Source organism: Pteropus medius, unplaced genomic scaffold (genome assembly GCF_902729225.1).
Source record: "Pteropus medius unplaced genomic scaffold, Ma_sr-lr_union100, whole genome shotgun sequence".
Taxonomy (NCBI): domain Eukaryota; kingdom Metazoa; phylum Chordata; class Mammalia; order Chiroptera; family Pteropodidae; genus Pteropus; species Pteropus medius.
In genome coordinates this window covers 4,603,634-4,624,688 of record NW_024354499.1, presented here as the reverse complement: position 1 = coordinate 4,624,688, position 21,055 = coordinate 4,603,634, and the positions used below count along the sequence as shown (strand labels likewise).

Genomic DNA, 21,055 nt, shown 5'->3' with positions numbered 1-21,055 from the left:
TTCCTTTGCTTGTTTGTTTTCCCTGCATACTCACTTCTGTGAAAAACATTTCTGAGTCCATGGGGTCTTTGGTCCTGATGAAGTCAAAGAATACCTAGATGACAGAACTAACTTGCAGGACTTCTGTCATTAAGGAATTTGAGCACCTAAATGTGCCTATGTCCAAATGTAGAACGGAGAAGATCCCTGGCCACAAGGAAGTTTGCAATCTAGGGTGCGATATAAGGCAGATGTGCATTTAACAGACACCAAAGAAAACCATAGAAGCCCAAAGACTTCAAAAGAGTACATCTCCTTTTTATGTTATATTTTACAACTATTTTTACATCTTATTTGCAAACACTTCTTAGTCTAAAGAACAAATTGTGTGTGCATTTATCAGTCAGAAATGCTTCTATTATAGGTAGAAACAGAAAACCTTAGAGTAGTTTAAACACTTAGGTTTTTTTTTTTTTCTCTCTTAGGCAATGAGTTACTGAATTGATTTAGTTGCTCAGTGATGTCATCCAGGAATCAGGCATTTTTGTTCCCTCTCCTCTGCCATACTTAGAGTGTGGACTTCTGTTTCTCATCTGTATTATAATCAAAAGAGACTCACATTCAAGACAGGAAAAAGGGTCCAGCCTCACCTATTCCTTTTACTAAGAAAATAACAGTATTTTCAAGAGACCTCTAACAGACTTTCCTGTATGTCTCATTGGTCAGAATACTCTAAGGGAGGTTAGATTATCTGGGAAAGAGATAGTGAAGCATTATTATTGACATAGTTGATTCATCATGAATCATTCATTTTGAGTTAAACACAAAATTTGGCTTCGGTTAGGAAAGAAGAAGGGAGGATTGAAGAGTGTCGTGATGTTCATTGTTCTGTCAGTGAAAAACGAAAACAAACCAAAATTATATGACTCCTGGAATTTTTTTCTGATTCTAAGAAAATAAAAATAGTGAAAAATTCTATGAGTCTGCTAGCACTTCTGCCCCACCTTTTTATTTTTATTTTTATTGGTTTCCCTTGTTTGACTTTGATGGCTAGAAATTGGAGTTTTATTGGCTATGCTATTTTTAATGAATTAATTAATTGAGACTTCCAGTTCTAGCCATCACAGAATAACAGGTATCAAAGTCACTCTTCTTTCATAAACAGTGGTAAAACTGGATAAATGTATGAAGCAACTCTTTTTGAGCATTGGATAACAGACAGCACAAGGCTACGATCCTTTAGAGAGGAGAGGTACACTAGGTAAGTTTGTCATTTACTCTCATTTTCTGTCTAGGGGCACTATCCAAACAGCAGCAGAGGAAAGTAGATCCCAAATACAAAGCACTGTACCACACAGAAAAAGAGAATAGCATATAAGGCTGGTGAGACAGCTAGGATTTGTGCAGCAAGATACTAAAGAACAGGGAGTTGTTTAGAGAAGTAGCTCCAGAAATCTGCATTGGAGAGTCCTTGAGTCTGATCAAAAACTGAGTTGCCATGTGCAGGGTGAAGCTTCGTGAGGTTTGGCAGAGAATAGCCACTGAGGATCTGTGAGCTGAATAAGAGTGCCAGAGGTTACAGAGTGCTAGGAGACACTGGAATTCTGACCAGTCAGGGTGGAGAGACCAGCTAAACATCTAGTACACTCAATAAGACCCCAAAACGTCAGGCCTTAAGAGCGCTACTTAAGCTCTAGAGTGAGTACTAATCTTGATCCATCCTAATAAAGCCTAATAACAAGACTTAACAGAGAAAGTTAGAGAAATAAGAGAAATCTGCCAATAAAATAACTCCCTGCTAAAACAAAACTTAACAGTCTTTGAGGAGGAACACACACACACAAATTCCAGACTCCCAACCACACAGTATCCACAATTTCTCAGCAAAAAGCTGTAATTTGACATGAAAAGAAACAGGAAAATGTGACCCATAACGAGGAAAAAAACCAGACAGCCCGACGGATAACACAAATGTTGAAAATAACAGACAGGTCCTTTAGCAACCTGAATATAAATACACTCAATAATTTAAAGGAAAAGATGGGCATAATGCATGACTGTAGCTGAAATTTTTTCAAGGCTTGATAAAAAGTATTAATCTACTGACTCAAAAAGCTCAACAAATCTTTAGCAGGAAAAACACAAAGCTATACCCGGGCACATTATGGTCAGATTGCTAAAAATAAACAATGACAAAAGAGAAAATCTTAAAAACAGCAAAAAAAAAAAAAAAAGATATTACATATTGAAGAGTAATGATAAGAATTACTGCTAACTTCCTATCAGAAACACTGCAGTGAAAACCAGAACACAGTAGAACAGCTTTAAAGTACTGAAGGGTGTGTGTGTGTGTGTGTGGGGGGTGGAGGGGCAGTCAATCTAAAACTCTTTATCTTGTGAAAAATTTCCTTTAAAAATAAAGGTAAAAGAAAAACATTTGCAAATAAACAAGTTCATAAAATTTGTCACCAGAAGGTCAACATCACAACACATGTAAAATAAAAGACAGTTTTTCGAAATGAAGGGAAATGATACCAGATGTCAGCTCAGATCTACAGTGTAACTACATTGTTCAAAGATGTCTACAATAGTATCTCCTTTTCCACAACTTTTTCTAGAATCTTGAAACTACCTTATTAAGAAATGACATCTAATTCCCCTTTCTTTGAATCTGGCAAGCCTGTGACTTGATCGTAACCAACAGCATATGGCAAAAGTAGCCTTTGTGACTTCTGTTGCTAGATCATAAAAGCTATGCAGCCTCCATCTCCTTAACTGCTGTGTAAGAAATCCAACAACCCTGAGGCCCCCATGCTGTGAAGATGCCTAAACCAGCTCTTATGGAGAAACCAAGTGGAGAAACGCTGACATCTGACATTTAAAATTTTCTGTTGTCGATACTGTATTTTGTTGTATTCCTTTAAATAGTATCAGGTTTTGTTTTGACCTGCATTTCCATTATTTAAATTGGTTGAATCCTTTCAAGACTTGCTTTTACGTTTATAGTGGGTCCAGAGCAGCCTTTTGTCTAGGTCTTATTTAAACCCAAATTTAAAACAATGCCCTCTGCAGGATTCTCTATCGCCATGCCCAGGTATCTGGAGATTTTTCAATTCTGGCTGGTGGGAACACAAAGTATGCTCAGATCTAAAAGAAGCTCCATTTCTGGTGGTTTTTTCCCTGGACTTGGGTAGTTTTTTCCAGTATGTGTGCAGACTAGAACTCTGCCAAATACTGAGTGGCACCCTTCTGTCGTTTTCCTGAGTACCCTCCTTTGTAGCCTTTTCCTCTCTGGTACTTGGCCCTGCAAATACTAGTTGTCTCAGCATTCTGGACTGCAATCTCTGACTTATCGACTCAGACTACCTATATTTTGTTTGGGTTCCCTGCCTTTGCCCGTTTTGCATCACAGCTGGGAACCTGCCTCTAGGCATGCTCACCTGGTTTGTTTTCCATCTTTTATGGATCACAGCCCTGCATTGACTGTTGTCTAATAACTAAAACCATTCTTTCGGGTGCTTTGTTCAGTTTTCCACGTTTTTGTTTGTTTGTTTTTTGTTTGTTTGTTTGTTTGTTTTTAATGCAGTGGGAATATGAGTCCTCTATTACTCCATCATGACCAGTAGCAGAATAAAGTAAACTTCTTTTCAAGATTATATTTAAATTTTATTTTTTTTATAGAAGTAATACGTGCTCTTTGTGGAAATTTTTTGGGAAAACAGAAAGGTACAAAAAGAAAATAAAAACCACCATTATCTCATTGTTCAGAAATAAGTACAATTCCAGAGATTATATCCAGACATGATAATATCCAGCAGCCACAGAATTGTTTCAAGAAGTCATCCACCAGATTCTTTGCATCTAGTTAGCCAAAATTGTTTTACATGCCTCTGTCTTAACCAATTATTTACCAGGAAAATGAAAACATAATGATTGGCTACAATCAATATTGATTCTTGATGTTGAGTTTGAAGTCATTTTTTCTGAGTTTTGATGAAAGAGGAGAACCTCATTCTGACATAAAGAAGAGGGAGGAAGGGACTTTGGAGTAGGCAACCAACAAATATCTGGTTAAACCACAGTCTGATGAATGATTGGGAATGACTACATTACTGCATTTTTGATAGAGCTGAAAGTTAAAGAGAGATGGGTGGAAATAAAGCTAAATATATGAGTTTCGGAGAGGAGGAGTGATGGCCTAGGAGAAGCACCGATGAGTAGGGAAAATGCCCATCTTATTGCCTGATTCTGAAGTACATTTTATATAGAAGAATGAGCAGCTTCTACTTGAGAGAACTGTAGGTGAATTAGTATCCTTAGCAGAGAGCCAGCTTTCAGTTAATACTAAGAGGTAGAGAGATCATTTAATGAAAAGGTGGAAACATAATAGAATTTGTTAACCTTGCAAAAGGAGTTCCAGAGAGCTAGTATCTTATCTAAAAAGCCATTTAATATTTGTAATAATCTTCAGACTTAAGATCAGCTTGAAGCTAATATTTGTAAGGCATAACAATGCCTTCAATAAACTTATTACTAACTGAAATTTTTTCTAATATGTTGTGGAGCCACTAAGTTTCATCGATTTAGAATTTAATGTTTCATTTCTGATTGGCAGTAATTTGTCTGTCAAGAAACTTTCCATGGACATTTATTTTACTTTAAAAGAAAGAATTCTATTCTATGTCTTTTGCTATACCATCCCCCTTATTTCTTTCCCTTTAGATGCTCAGTGGTCTATAAAAAATCTTAAAGAAATGATACATAAGATTCAAGTAACTATACAGAGGCGTATAAAAGCAGCCCCAAATGACAAGATAATTAACGCTTACATCCTTCTACCCAGTGGTGTGTGCGTGAGGTATTTTCCCTATTGTGTGAGTCCTTGGAAGAACTGCATAGGTCTTGAAAGAAATCAAACTCTGGACATGATAGAATGTGAGTGTACCTTGAGTATTTGACTCTAAGGCCTGGGCTGCCACTTCCTTAGATCCCAAATACATAGCGAATTCTATGCATTACCATGAGCCTGAGATATTCAGCTGGTATAGTGTAGTCAATAAGAACAGACTTTAGAGTCAGCTCGACTAAATAGATTCACATCACCATTTACTTTTAGTGTGACTATGTGTATATTATTTAACCTCTCATAGCTGACCCCATTTATGAAATAGAAATAAAGATAGTACATAATATTACAGGGATGGAGTTGGAATTAAGTAAGGTAATGCATGAAAGGGCTTATTTCATGGCTCGACAAAACACTGAATATGCAGTAAGTAGTAGCTTTTCCTGTTGTTTTCATTATCATCATCATTAGCAGCAGCAGCAACAGGAGTTCATAAATATTTAGCAACTTTAAGAAGGTCTTTTGCAAACCACTCAAACCTTTGTCAATAGTTTGTGAATTGGTTAGATTTGGAGATGCCCTTTTATTTAGTATGAGAAATTAAGTTTTGCTACTTGGTAGTTGTCTGTCGAACTTCTGTGGTTGTCCCAAAAGGTGTGATACAGAAGTAATGATTTTCTAATTCTCAGCTTGATGCTTTTGCAAGAAATCAATTAACTCTACTGTTTACTAGAAATGGTAACTACTGCTTGAGGCAGCATTATCTAATAGGAGTGATGTTGCTGGGCAACTGTCTACTGACAAGCTTCCAAACCTTTAAGGGGGAGGTTATTAGGAATTTAGGAGATGTGAAAAAAATATTTCTTTCTCTTAAAAATTGACAATGACCTCTGGTTATTTCTGCTTTGCATGGATTTCGTCTTATAAGACATTTGTTTGTCTTATATTTAGTTTTGGATATTGGAACACAAAATCTTGGCAGAGAAGCTGGATTTTAAATACTAGCAGGTCTCGAATTTGGGCCTCTCTATCATTCATGCATGAGGATGTTCAGTCTATGTCTGGATTTGTCATTTCCCAAGTTTTCTCTTTATATATGCAAAATAAGAGCATCTAGATTCACATTCCAGCTCAACCACTTGTCAACAGTATTAATTCAGTAATCTGTTTATTCAACAAATATATATAGAGGCCATACTCTGGACAAAGTACCATGCTGGAGGCTGGAGATAAAATAGGAAACATGGATTTTAAATAGGAGAGAGACTTAGATTTGTGTTTTTAGAAGGAACTCTGCAATTTATCAGGAGCCTGAGTCCATTTATAAGGCTGTTGCAGTAATCCATGATAGAGATGATTTGGGAGCTTCGGCATATTTCTACGTGGTAATTTAAGCCAAGGGAATGGATGACTTAACTCATTTAACCTCCTTGAGTCCATCCATAAATTGGAAGTACTAATTTCTGTTATAGTTGTCTCACAGTATTGTTTTGATGTCAAATGAGATAATATATATAAAATTATTTGTAAACAGCCATGAAAATTTTATTTATTATAATTACATTTCTTAATCCATATGCTTTTATGTGTTTTCTTATTTCCCACTTCCATTGTCACATGGCTTATAATGTTAAGTGTTTTCGGTTTTTAGTTATCTGCTCAGATCCCTAAATTATTCAGAAGATTAGTATATTAAAAATATAACAAGCCATATCTAGGGGATATTTGGTCGCAAGGAAATGCAGCAGCAACTGCATCTTTTACATTTAGTTTAATCCAGCATTTCCCAGGACCCGTTAGTCTTTGCACAGAATAAACTGGGTCCCTGAACAGGAAGGTGACGGGACGCATCTTGCCAAATTCTCTCAGTTCTTCGATGGTAGAGTTCTGGCCTATGTTTCCTGTTTTGGAAAGGAACAAGGGCTCCAAAGCCTTGTGTTTCACCTTTCTTGCCATAATAGCCCTGACTTTACAGGTCAGGAAATCAATGTGGAGAATCTGCCTAAACTCGGGATTTAGGGAAACAACCTAAGAGTAAATGTGTGATCGTACTGAGCCCTGTATGATATGATAGTGGTAGAACACTGTCATTATTTAACCTTCACAAGCCCCCCCTCTCACTGAGAGATCAAGTAGTTTTCTGCATCCCTAAAAAATTAGTTTTAACTCAGAGTCAGAACCCAGTAGTTCCTAAAACATTTGAGCATTTCTATCTCTTTGTATATATTCACTAAAATAAATGGCTGCAAGTCCCCTTGTGTTATAGCAGGCTCTCCTTGACTCAAGTATGAGATATTTTAGCGAATGTTAATCAGGCAGACCTTAATAGGCTTACTTACAGTTTTGCCACTGGGGCATCTGAATTAAAGAATATAAAGTGATCTCCCTGAACCTTAAGTACCAGGCCCAAACAACTGCCAATTGGGATAACTATAATCACTTATTTTGATTTTCTACATTACTTGAGCTCAGCTATCCTTGACTCTCTAGTTCCATAAAGTTAATAATCCACCTTTGGTCACTCCCCACGAGAGTCTCTCTTAGGGCTTCAGGCATTCTTTTACCAATCTCTTCCTGATGTGAGGGAGAGAAGAGAAGAGAGTCCTCAGGACCCTGGTGAGAAACATAAGGAAAGCATATGTGACAGATCCATACTATCATTCTTCTCTTGCAGCCTTTGAAGTTTATATTATGCAAAGGGAATTCTGGCTCTTAAATAACAGCTAAGCCAGCACTAACTCCAAATCTGCATCAGCCAACCAGGCAAACTGTTAAAGTAACTACTAGCTAGTACATTAAATCAAGCTTCTCAAGCAAGATACCCTATAGTAATTAATTTGTCAATCAAGATTATGTTTAGTCGTCCTTGAATAAGTAGTGCAAAATGCAGAGCCACACAGTTTTCCTTGTTTTTGCTGAGGTTCATAGGAAACTCTTACATTTCCTTCTGGATATAATTCTTTTCTTCCCTACTCTTATTGAGCATAACACCCTTAAGCCCATGTTGTTTAGATCCTAGTCACAGGACAGGATTCAATAAGGGATGGACCATAGCAGAGCAGAGCGCTACTCTCCTCTGGCAAGGGAGATACAAAAGAAAGCATTCTGGAGAAGGGATCACGGTTCCACCATTTCTCTCAGTGTCCTTGCATTTATCAAGGAAATATGATGAGATTATGAAGACAGCTGGTGTATCAGTTCATACCTGAAAGATCAGTTTATACACTTGATTTGCAGTTCACTCTGCTATCCAGCTGTAGACAGAGGGGGATTACTGCACTAGAGCTTTACAGGGGCTCTAGGTTTTCTTGGATTCTTGAGCTGCACATTCTAGCAAGGACGAGACTTTGCCCCATTTTTATTGTAAGTTGCCCAGCATTGTTAAAAGCTTTCACATGACTCATATTATTCAATTTTTTTTAAAAATTGATCAATGGCAGCACAACCTAGTTCTCCAAAGCTTCACCCTCAGTGGGAACTTGTTCCCAGATGACTTAAGATAATACTTTAATTATGAGCTTGGCTGCCACATTCCATAGACTGCTGACTTCCCATCCTGGGAAATGATGGGAAGTTTCAATGCCCTGTTTCTGCCATTACCTACTACCCAATTCCAAACATTCAGCTTTTACTCTAACGTCTTTTGTTTGTCAGCTTGATCTCTAATAATCTGTCTTAATTAAAGTATGTCTATTTGTAAGGAACAAAAATCTATTCAAACCAGTTCAAGGATAAAGGAGGGCTTATTTTAAATACCTTGATTTCATAGTATCCAAGAAAAAGGTAAACAGGAGATCAGTTAGATCAGGGATCATAACTGTTTTGTTCATTCCTGTCTCCTTAGCACCTAGCACAATGCCTGACCTTTAATAAATAATAAATAGTTATTGAATGAATAAAAATTACTCAATTAGCAACTCGGTTTATAGATCTTTCAGCTCTGAGGATGAGGCAGAAATAGGAAGTAGCTTGGGATGGATGTCATGTGATGTGAATAGCAAGACAACCTGGGATGTAGTTGGACTCCTAAGGATTACTCTCTTAGGATGATATACAACTCATAAGTCAATGATTAGCAACTTTAGTTCATATATTCTATTCTATGGATTATAAAGCCATCTTTGCCCCCAACAGTTCTCAATATATCAACTGTAGAGTGTGTAATTAAAATTGTGAGTGATAGAAACAGATAGATTGGCCTTTGAAACCTGGATCTTCATTTTAGTAATTTGTGCATCCTCTTAACCTCAGTTCCTTTATTTGTAAAATGAAGTTATAGTTGTACCTGTCTTATAGACATGTGATTAAGTGAGTAATTACAATAACTGTTAGCTGCCATCCTCATTGTCTCTGTCATTGTCATCATCCTCATCAGCAGGAGTACTGGGCTGAAAGTCAGGAGACATGTATTATGACCTCAGAATTGCACCACTGGCTATATGGTCTTGGGAATTCTTGAAACCTCTTTGTGCTTTGCACTTCTCATCTATTAAATGAAAATGTTGGGCTAGATGATTTTTCTGAATTTCTATTTAGTTCCAAGATATTTAAGATTAATCATAGGAGGGAAGATGGTGTAGATATTTTTATGTCTTTGGGGAGTTGTTATAGAAATTAAACGAAATAATGCATATGAAATTTTTTATAGATTCTAGTATGTACGTAAATGTAAGAATCGGTAAGTGTTAAATATGTTTATCATTGTTTTTATTATAGTTAAGTGTGATGTCATATTTTCCAGGGGACTTATACTCAGAGTATATGGAGGCAGAAAGCAGGCTTTGAGTGATTGCTATCAGAGGCTCTTGTAAATTCATTGACAATTGGAATAAGGTATTGACTTTAAATAAATAGATGGCCAGATATTTCTCCAGCAAAATGGGTTTATTCAGGAACAACAAAGAATTGCAATTCAGGACATGCAGTCCAATGGTGAACTAGATGCAAATCCAGGGAAACAAAAGAGAGGAAAGCTCTTTTAAGGACTTGAGAGGGGCTGTTGTAAACAAAATGTCTATTGGAGGAGACTAAAAGTTTGAAGATAATGACTTTTCATTGGCTGAACTGTCACTGGGAAAGAAGGAATCTTTTCTTCTTCCTGCTGGTTTCACTTACTGTGGGAGAGTAGTCTCTTCCGGTTGGGGTCAGTAGTGTTGTTGAGTGGCATGTGTGGGAGTTCTTTCTTCTAGCCTCCCAAATTCATTTTAAATGATGTTTCTTTATTAATTTTCATATAGGTCAAAAAATTCTTCTCAGTTTAATTTTCTATATAATCTTTAAGATAGAATTGTCTCAGAGTCTGCTTTACACTTTTTGCTTTTGAATAATATTGGTTTAGGAAGAAAGTCAAGCCGTCTAATCAAGACCTAAAGGATTATATTATCCTGTAGAGATGTCATTGTAGTTGTGGGTAAAATCAGAGTTGCCGTGATGAAAACGTAGTAGGTAAGCAATCGAGGAGACAAAAGAGTATTAATACATTTCTTTTGGACACTTGGTTATCAGGGCATGAGTACTGGTAGAAATAGATTTAAAGAGGATAAGCTAGCTCTCTGTAAAATTAAGTAAATCTCGGAAACCTTATATCATTGTAGCAAATGGCACCATTTCATACTAAGATTTTCTTGTGAAAAGTTTGGTATTTACTTTCCAATCAAAGTGTATTTTATCTAACGGACACTTTTCAGATTGTATCATAAACATTTGATACCTCTTCAAATCTTAAAAAGAGAGCCATCTAAAGATTTAAGGTTTGAAGAGAGACAAATGGAAGAAGTTTGAGCTTATTAAAATTTTAAACCTGATCTCCCTAGGTTATATGAACATAACAGATGCCTCTTTTGTTAGAGTATATATAGTGCTTAAAGATGAAAATTGCCTATGGGTAGACTACTGAAGACATTTTGTGTATTTCAGTATCATTGATTTCAGATCCCTTAGCTTCTATCCTCAGCCTCATCTTTCTGAATTATAATTTTAAAACAAGCTTTCCCTTTCTGTCTTCTTACATCTGAGAAACATTAAAGAAGATTGATGATTGACTTCAAGCTTGTATGCAGAAAAACAAACTTGTATCCTATAATTTGCAGTGCTCTGCACATGTGAAAATCTAAGGATAATTAGTTGTTATTGCTTTAATATGATGAAGACAACTTGTTCCATGAGACATGTTCCATGGCTAATGAATTTTGTCTTTTGGTTGATTGACTGGTTAATGGAATCAGAAAATTATTTTATGTCTCTTCTTTACAATAATATTTTCATTCTCTTCTGGGAATATGTAGAGATTTAGGTAGCCAGTCTTTATTAGAGCACATCTCTCTTTATTCATTTTAACATTTGTTTACCCCATTTTTCAATTTTGTTCTATATTCTTGTTTTTGATTCTCATTGTGTTTCAATATTTGCAGTAAAATTTGCAGATTTGCAAGGGAGAATCATTAAGTTGGTAATTGCGTATATATATATATATGTATACGTATATATAAGTGTGTGTATATATATACATACACACAGAGTAATCAACAGTTCAGTCATTTTATCATTCTTGTTTTCTCTGTAAGACTTGGAATACTGTAGAATTGTATACAAGAAATGAGATTTAAAACTCAAATGTAGCGAGAATTTGTAGTTTGAAAAATGTCTGGTATCATTTTCTCAGGCCCCTAGCTTACAGTCAACCTATCCAAAAGCTTCTTTGGAAACTTATGGATTATACGGCTTTCTCTCTTTCCCACTTCCCAGGCCCTTACCAGTTCTTTTTAAAAGCACGATTGAGCTTGGCTTCTCAGATCTAAAATAGTGTAGGAAGAGCACAAACTGCAAATATCTTCCTTCCATCAGAAATAGTTACTACAAAAGCCCTACTTTGTTTGCTGTTGTCTTCCCACGCCTACAAGGTTTTGCGTCGTAGATGCTATGCTATTATAATGTGCCTTTCTTAGCTATGGAGAACTCATAAAGAAGGCTTCCCTTCCATCAAAATGGCCATGTCACTTCTCTTTGACTATGGATGATGGACCCTGCACCCTCTAGAAAGGTTTTTCTCAGACATGGGTCAGTGAGTAGTGCCTACTCAGCAGTTTTTTCAGTTTATGGCTAAATTTCCTTGAATTCCAGAAGATAAGACATCATTGTCTCTCTGAGCCCGTTGCCAGACACCCGGTCATTTGATAGTAGGTGTTGCCAACCTGAGCAGTGAGGGCAGGCAACCTGCTCTTCCTCACCATGGCCTAAGATGCCATCCTTGTCAAGCGAATGGAGATGGATCATGCTGCTCTAACCTTGCTATACATCACTGTCAAGCCCTGCTATTGGCTTCCAGAGATTGGCCAGCACAGACAAAGTACTTTTTCTGGTAGCAAATGATACCTTGGATTGTTTGTGGGACATATTAGTGATAAAGGAGTACAAAGGACCTGCTACATGAAGGATCATGATTCCCATTTAAGCTTCTTTTTCTGTGGCAGACTTTCCCAATACCCTAGATTCTGTCCGGCTGTTTGGTAAATGTGGTTCTTATCTCATCTCTAAATAAGAACAGTGTCTGATTCCTCTTTGAAATTGTGTAGATTTTTCTTCTTGGTTTTATTTCAAGGGATACTTGGGAGTGGGGTGAGGGTGGCAGCAGGGATTTAACTTAAACAGCTGGTAATTTCCAAAGGCCATTTTCTTGCTTCATGGTTTCAAAAGGGAGAGGACCAGTTTTCTTTAAAGTGATATTCCAGAGTTGGTGATCCTTCCCGCTTTCTCTGCATTTTCTACTTTGGCTGCTTCAGGTTTTATGCTTTGTTTTTTCTCAACTTTATACACTTTGGAAGTTTCAGGAACCAGAACGATTAAGAAACACCATTTCAAAGGAGAAAAAGTCAAAAATATATTGTGTTTATCGCTACTTTCTTGTCACTTTACCCAGACTTGGTAAAACAGATTTCTTACGGTTAAAGGAGGGTATCATAGCAATTTCTTAATCTTCAAATCCTTTTTACTGTTTCTTTACAAGAAACTTTAGAAAAAAATTATTAAAAATTTTTTTAAAATCCTCATGGTTTGCTAGAAAACACCCAGAAACATTTTCATGGAGAAATGACCCTGTAGAAACAACAGTTCGTCTTAATCATCGTAAACCAGAGACCTCACCATTTGCCCCATAGCAATGTATGGCCATCTCTTTCTGTTGTATCAACTAGCTACAAACAAACATCACCTCAGCTGATGATTATTTTATTAGCACTGCTGCGTCATTTCATCAAACCATTTGCACCTCCCTTTCACTCACACAGGCCAAAATCCTAATGTTTATAATAAGCCTGAGTCTCCCAACAATATCAGATGCATTTACTGCTTTGCTTGTCTCCAAGTGTTTACATTGGGGCATTATATACATTTCATATTTTCTTTGGCCCTCGTTTCATGTCTTTGGGGCTGAGGCCAGTAAACTATTTATTTTAATTGGGCCATTTTATAGGGTGTAAACCAGGAAATAATTTTAAATACCATGTCTATTTAGAAATTATTTTAATTGTTGAAAGTTGGCTGACTTCTCAGGTCTGCAAGTAGTTCCCATAACATTCTCATCCATCTACTACTGCCTTTAGGTGGCACAACACTTTCTACTTCTCAAAAAATTGATGAAAGTCCTAATTTTTATAAGACATTAAAAAAAAAATGCATGCCTTTCCATCATTTCATGCTTTAACTTTTCAGCATTTCATAGATTCTGATTTGAGTTCTGCTGTTTTAATTAAATCATCTATCTAGTCTACTTTCAGTATTACCTATTTTAAAAATACTCTTTTTCTCTTACTCTATTTTACATAAGAGAGAGAGAGAGAGAGAGAGAGAACCAAGAATCACCTTAGCATTCTCAAATTTCGTATTTTAAGATTGGAATTTGGAAAATACCGTTGCTGACACTTCCATTTAGAAATGCTGGTTTCCAGACACCAGTGAATTAAAATGTGTAGAATTTTAAGTCTTGCTATAATGTTCTATAATGGCAGTTGACTGTATTTTACTTATATTTTCCACTCCTTTCCTGAGAGAAGGTGGTATGTGGGATAATGTATACTAGGGTGAGTCAATTGAGGCCATGTTGTCTTTGGTTGCTAAGTAGCTGTGAATTTGGACAATGCATTTACTCTCTTTCTAAATCTTTTTTTCTCATCTGTTATATGTGAGTGGGTTACACTAGGATGTCCAATAGGACTGCATGGCTAGGAGTTAGCCATGCAAGTGGAATGAGGAACGTTGCAAAGGGTCTTCTGACAAAGACAGGTATTTGTATAAATTCTGGGAGGAAATAAAGAACAGGGTATATTAGGGAACTAAAACTAGTTCATTATGACTGGAGAATAGGGTGAAAAGAAGTGAGGATAGCCAAAAGGAAATGATGAAAGACTTATTAAGAAGTATGTACAGTTGGCGCTTGAATGATATGAATTTAAACTGCGCAGGTCCACATATATGCAGATTTTTTTTTCAATAAATACCTGTACTGTTTTCAATCTATGGTTGGGGGTCCATAGATGTGGAGCGCCACCTGTATACCTTGGTATATGCTCTTTCTTATAGAAGACTTGAGCATCCTCAGATTTTGGTATCTGCAGGGGTCCCAGAATCAAACCCCTGCCTGTACTGAGAGACAACTAAGTTTGGGGAGGTCAGAAGTTATATGCAGGTTTTGACTGTATGGGGTCCAAGCACCTAACCCCCACATTATTCAAGGGTCAACTGTACTTTAGTCTAAGTACACAGGGAGTTGTTATATGTTTTAAGCATGAGAGTGACATGATCATTTTCTGCTTTAGAAAAATCATTGTGGCAAAAGTGTGAAAAATGCATAGGAGAAGGGAGAGACTAGATGTAGAAACTAGTTAGGAATAGTGTTGCCAGATGCAAACTAGGACTCCAAGTTAAATTTGAATTTCAGGGGAAAAAAAGAATTTTAGGTAAGTAATTTTTTAGTATAAATATGTCCCATATACTGAATGGTACATGCAAATGTCAGGTAAGATAAGGCCTGAAAAAGTGTTGCTTTAGTAAGAAGGAAGCCAAAGCAGATTTTGGAGAGAGTACTTTTAGTGGAAGTAGGGTGGTAGAAACCATACTGCAGAGAGATGAGGAATGAATGAAGATAAAGAAATTGAATCGGGGCTTGTAAGCAACTCCTTCAGAAATTGACTAAGAAAAGGAAAGAAGGGTTATTTATTTCATAGCCTCTGAGAATGTCACTGGTTCTTTTTCATTATGTTGCCATTATTAAGCCTCAAGATTTGGAACTGTTTAATTGCAAATAACATCAAACATTTCATATAATGTTTTATTCATATAACTAAGAATTTTATTCATATAACTAAGAATAAAAGAAAAATGATTCTTACTTTATTTTCTTTATAGGCATCAGTAAAGTTGGCCGAGTAATATTTCTCTTCTTCCTGTCTTTCTCTGCCCTTTCCTTCTCATGATGTCCCTTCCTGGAGAAATTCATGTCTCCTTAGTTTTTTACCAGATCTCAGCGGTCAGACTGCTAAAGGCCTGCTCTTCCCCTCTGACTCACTGGAATCTCTTTGTCAGCTGTCTACCTGTCAGTAGATGGAAACAAGGTGTAGTAGCTTAAGCTCCTGCCCCAGCAATTAACCAGGGAAAAGAGTGAGATTCCCTACTCTCCGTTAGAAAAGCATTTTTGAGGGCTTTCAACAAGGACCATTTTAAAGACAGGAGTGCTTTTAATTCCTGAGATGCTCATTTATCTCTTATACCTCCTAGCACTTAAGAAATTCCTTTAAAAGTGCTAGTTTACCATGGAAAGAAGTTGTTGATGTACCTTAAGAAACCAGTTATTTTCATTTCCTTTTCCTCCAGCTAACCTAAATTCTCTTTAAACACTCATCTCTCCCTCTCTTAGCTGTGCGGATAAGGTAAAATGCTTGCAGCTTCCTCCAGAGCTCCTGCATGTCTGAAGTCAATTCCTTGACCCCTTACCTTATAACTGCCAGCTTGAGGTCTCAGGTTTCACTGACAGTCTCCTCTTCTCCTTTTTTTTTTGTTTTTGTTTTTGTTTGTTTGTTTTTTTAAGGGTGAAAAAAGAAAAGAGAAAACATACCCCAAACTGATCTGTTAGTGGCAAAGTTTATATTCCCTAGTAAGATGGATCCTAAGTTTACAGCTTGACCTCTGAAAATTCATTAGCCTGTGTAACCAGAATAGCAGACCAGTGTTTATGTTGATATTGATCTAATGCAACCATTTCACATGGATGTTGAATCACTGTTTGAATATTTTATATTAAAATTTCATCGGAGTGGGGGATTCTCAGCTAACACTAGAACAGTGTCATGAAGCAAAGAAGCGAAGCTAGAAAATGTTAGCTTTCCCCAGGCAAGATATGTAGAACTTTGTACTTTGCCATATCAAAAATAATCTCTAATAATGAAGACTTGTTTTAATTTAATATCTTTAAATTTTTGATTCATCGAAGAAGTGGTCATATGGGGAAAAATGTATATTATTATTTTAAAGTATCCAATTCTAGGTTTCATATTGATTATGGTATGAGACATATATGGCTATAGCCTAGATATTAAAATGGACCCAATAACAAGTTAAATTGCACTTCATCTGAATTAGACCTTGTGTTCCAACAATGATTCTCAGATACCAACTGGGTGTCCTACAATTCAATCCCATTCTAACACCAACTACCCAGAATTAGTGCAGACTCCACATGTTAAGGGTCAGTCCCACAATATGGCCCCTCATCAGATATCAGCCAAGTCTTACGTGTCCTCAAACCACTCATACTTTTTCCTAGCTGACTATAGACTCAGAGCTCCCCACACTACCTTTGGGTTCAATAATTCATTAGAAGAAGTCACAGAGTTCACTAAAAGTGCTGTACCTATGATTGGTTTTATTATAAAGGCTATAACTCAGGAATAGTCAACTGGAAAAGATGCATAGGACCAAGTCCTAGGGAAAAGGTGGGCAACACAGTTTCCATATCTTCTCCCTATGGAATCCAGGCATGTCACCCTCCCAGCATATCAGCGTGTTCACCATTCAGGAAGATTCAGTGAACTTCAGTGTCCAATTTTTATACAAGATTTCATTACATAGGTATGACTCAATAAATAATTGGTTATATGATCAAACTTAATCTCCACTCTCTAACCCCTCCGTGGAGATTGGGGATGGGGCTGAAAGTTTAAACCTGATAATCAAAGCCTTGGTCATTCTGGCTTGTCCAGCGCCTCCTTTAAAACTAAGGGCCTGCCTTCAGTCACCTTGTTAGCATAAACTTAGATATGGTCCAAAGGAGCTCATTATGAATAGCAAAAGACACTCCTATTGCTCAGGAACTTCCAAGGGAATTTGAAACTCTACTCCGAGCTGGGGACAGTGACCAGATTCATATTTTTTATTATATCTCAAACTTCAAGAATAGATTTGATTCAGTTACATGGCTTTAAGTAAGTAAAATATTACCTTCATTTTATAGCAGAGACATCTGGCACTAAGAGTTTATATGATTGGCATCAGAACACATAAGTATATTCTAGAGAGGGTTGCAATCCCAGTTACCTTAGTTAATGATATGTCCATTTTCTGTGGACATAAGCTTAGACTATGAGACCCAGTTTTCCTAGGAAATTGTGAGACTGTCCATGAAATGTGTACCAAGGAAACATTATCTACTGTCAGTTTAGAAAAAGTTGTATTGATGTTTTAAAAAATCTAGCTTGTCAATTTAGGAAACATCCCATGTGGAACCTACCTTAATTATTTCTCTGACTTGGAGCTTTTTTCATAGTGTGGAACGATATAGCTCAACCTCATTCAAGAGTCCTGAGAGTGAGTCTTGATATTTTTTCTTTTAATGGTCAGCATTTATTTTATATTGTACACTTATGTAACATTTTGCATTTATAGATCAAGATTGTTAGTCACCACTGGCTGTGGAAACCAAAGCAAAGAGCTTTGTTCAGAAACTTACATGCCAATCAACTGTCATCATTTTAAAAAAATTTACTGCTTTCTAAAAATGATCTGATGTTTTCAACAGAAAAAATTGAAAAATAAATAAATTAGATATAAGAAAGAGATAATGGGATGAAGAGAAAAAAGGTAAGAATACTAGCATAAGGATTAATAGGTGATATAAAAATTTACTAACAGGCATGGTGAAGAATATACAAAACATACAGCTCTCTCAGAGGGTGAAAGTTTTAAAATATGAGCTGAATAAAGCCATTGTATAGTATCATGGACATGTGCTTTAATACTAATTTTATAGCCAATATAAACATAGATTGTTTAGATTGTTTTAAATTTAGGGAGTGCTCTTTCTTTGTCATTTCAAAATCTGGAGTCATTCTTCACACATTTCATTTTGGTTTACATTCATTACAATCAACATCATCTAAAGCTATACTGTCGAATTCTATAGCTACCAGCCACAGTGGCCATGAGCATTTGAAATGCAGCAAGTCAGAAGTGAGATATGTTGTAAGTGTAAAATACCTATTGGATTTTGAAAAAAACTTGTGAGTAATTTTTAAAATATTAATTCATGTTGAAAGTAAAATGTTTTAGATATATTGGGTCACATAAGATATATTATTAATTTAAAATTTTTCCTTTTTTCTTTTTTTAATGTGCCAACTAGAAATTCTAAAATTACACATGTGGCTTGCATTTCTGTTTGGACAGTGCTTTTCCAAGAGAATTGATTTTCACTGTTATGTTAAATGCCCTTTCTCAGTGTAAAATTTCAGATAGCTATAACTTTGTGTATGTATTCATACAGCAGAATAATCAATGCCGAACAAACACATGGATAAAATTAAGTCCTTAAAAGCATAGTAAAAATATCAAGGATATAAAGTTACTCCTTCAGAATACCAGTCTTTCTCATCTCTTAGGAAATCCATTCCTTTCATGGCATATCCTCAGCTTTCCTAGAGATTATGCACAGAAGTACCGCCGATTGCTAATTGGGAGAGGCTTCTTTTCAGCATAATTTTAAAAAATCTATTATGAAATTGGCCCTTATTTTGCAAAATTATAAGGCATTTGGGAACTTCAGAGGGAAATTATGACTATACACAAATCTATATATTTTTATGATTTTATTATTCCCTAACTAAATGGAAAAGTATATTTATTATGTATATAAAAGAATATGTAAAATGAATATTTGTTTTTAGACATTCTAGGTGGATGATGAATTTTGAGAGGGATTAGATTCTAACCAGTTCATGGACTTAACCTTTGTAGCCTTAATTCATCTGTAAAAGTCCTCAGTAATAACAAATGCTCCCTTCAGCTTTAGGATTCTAGATTGTGGACTCAAGTCCTAGGACATACTTTACTTTTTTTGTGGGGGGGTTGGCGGGGGGAGGCATTATTTTTCTGTGGCTTATTAAGGGAAAGTGCAATGCCATTGGCATGACATTGCTCTACGACTTGTTATGGTCTTGACTTTCTTTAACCTTCTTCCTCTGTGAAGAATCACACAATGCAAAAGTCACTGTTTAGTGAATGCAGTGGAAGTATTGTTATCTGTCATTTAGAATATTATTTTGTAGTCAAAGAGCAGCACGTATTTCTATGTAGGCATCCAATGCCCCCTGTACTCCATGAAACAGTAGGAATTCATATTATCTCCATCTCAGGTCTTGAACAGAATCGTTTTCTCTTCTGTTTTACTAGATTCATCCAACTAATTTCATTAAACTGTTTGCTGATTCTTATGTCAGGCAAAACATAGAAATCAACTTCTCCCACTTTCTAGGTTTATTCCTCATAAGGCGGCTTCTTCAGGTACTGTCATTGACACCAGTCACTGCAAGTGCCTGGACCTTCACTTCCTCTCAGTGGTACTGTACAAAGGACAGCCAGATAGTGATTGTTTGGCCTGTTTACTTAGGAGCAGCATGAAAGTTCCTTCATGCTGTGGCCATTTCCTAGCTTATAGGATGGTTAAATCCTTATTACTTAAAAAGCCATGTCTACCTGTCTTAGTTTTCAATTGTCTTTCAGAGCAAAAGGAGCTTGGAGAATTGAACTTGGAGAATTACATTTTAAAAACTGGAGTGCTGGTTTGGCATTTGAGTTTATCAGTTTTAATCAGATTTCTCTCACAGAAATTTTGAGAATAAGTTTAAGTTAGCCCGTATTTTTCTCTGTCCTTCTTCAGGTGGGAAGTTTATTGAATTATATATTTAATGTAAAAGCAAAGAATCATTTACACCACAGAGTAATGCCCTAGATACTTAAAGGTAGCTATTTTTTTATGTAAAATATTCATAAAAGCACACTTTTACGGATATAGTCAGTTGAGTCTCCAAGGAGCCTTTTCTTCCCATTCCCCGCCCTCTTCCTGTCTCTTTGATATCTCTTGCCTTAATTCTTACTTCCTATGTTCTGGCCAACCTTTCTCTGACCAGCAGGGCCTTGAGTGGATTCCCTGTGGAATCCATCAACTCCTCTCTGTAATTAGCTTAGTGGAGCAACTGTGAAGTGATGCAAGAAGGCTTTAGTTTCCCTGGAGCCACACTTCGTAGTCTAGCACACTCCTTATCTGTTGCTCCAGGGAGCCAGATACCAGGAAACCATTATATTAATACAGCAACAGCAGCTCTTATTTTTTCAATCCCACAAAAACCACATGTGACCTGACATGATCTTAAGATATAAACAAGTAGTACCCAACATTCTTTGGGCTCCGAGGTACTGTGTTTTCTTTCTCACTTGGCATTTTTGGCCAAAACCAAACCCCTGGTCCATTCAATGAGGGCTGGAGCTATCTTGTCCCTTGCCTGACCTGGAAGTTCATTGGGACCGATAGCGTAGAAGGTTATTCAGGGACCTCTGGTTACAATTTTGTCTAATGTCTTTTCAACTTCCACTTACATGAACAAATTAGGTTTTCCTGTAACAATATTATTTTACCTATTTGCTAGGTATTATACTAGGTTTGCTTTTCTGAAATAAATTTTACCTTGTTGCTCATCGTCTTTTGAAAATTATTGTTCTATTGTCAATTTACAGATATTCAAAAGAATTTGTTTTATATTTTGTTTATCACAACTTGATTTTGATAAACTCACAAATATCCTATCTAGATATACAGCTTATAGACTAAGGCAATCATTTTGTCTTCTCAAAGCCCCTTTTAACTCTGACTCAATCATTTTATTCTAATTAGGGCTCAGTGTTCTTTGTAAA

The 21,055-nt window shown here is 36.3% G+C and overlaps 1 protein-coding gene across 1 annotated transcript in view; it reads left to right on the top strand.

Moving 5' to 3' along the window:
- EXOC6B (exocyst complex component 6B) overlaps nt 1-21,055 on the top strand; it is a 517,527-nt gene that overhangs the window by 350,718 nt on the left and 145,754 nt on the right. The window lies entirely within an intron of this gene.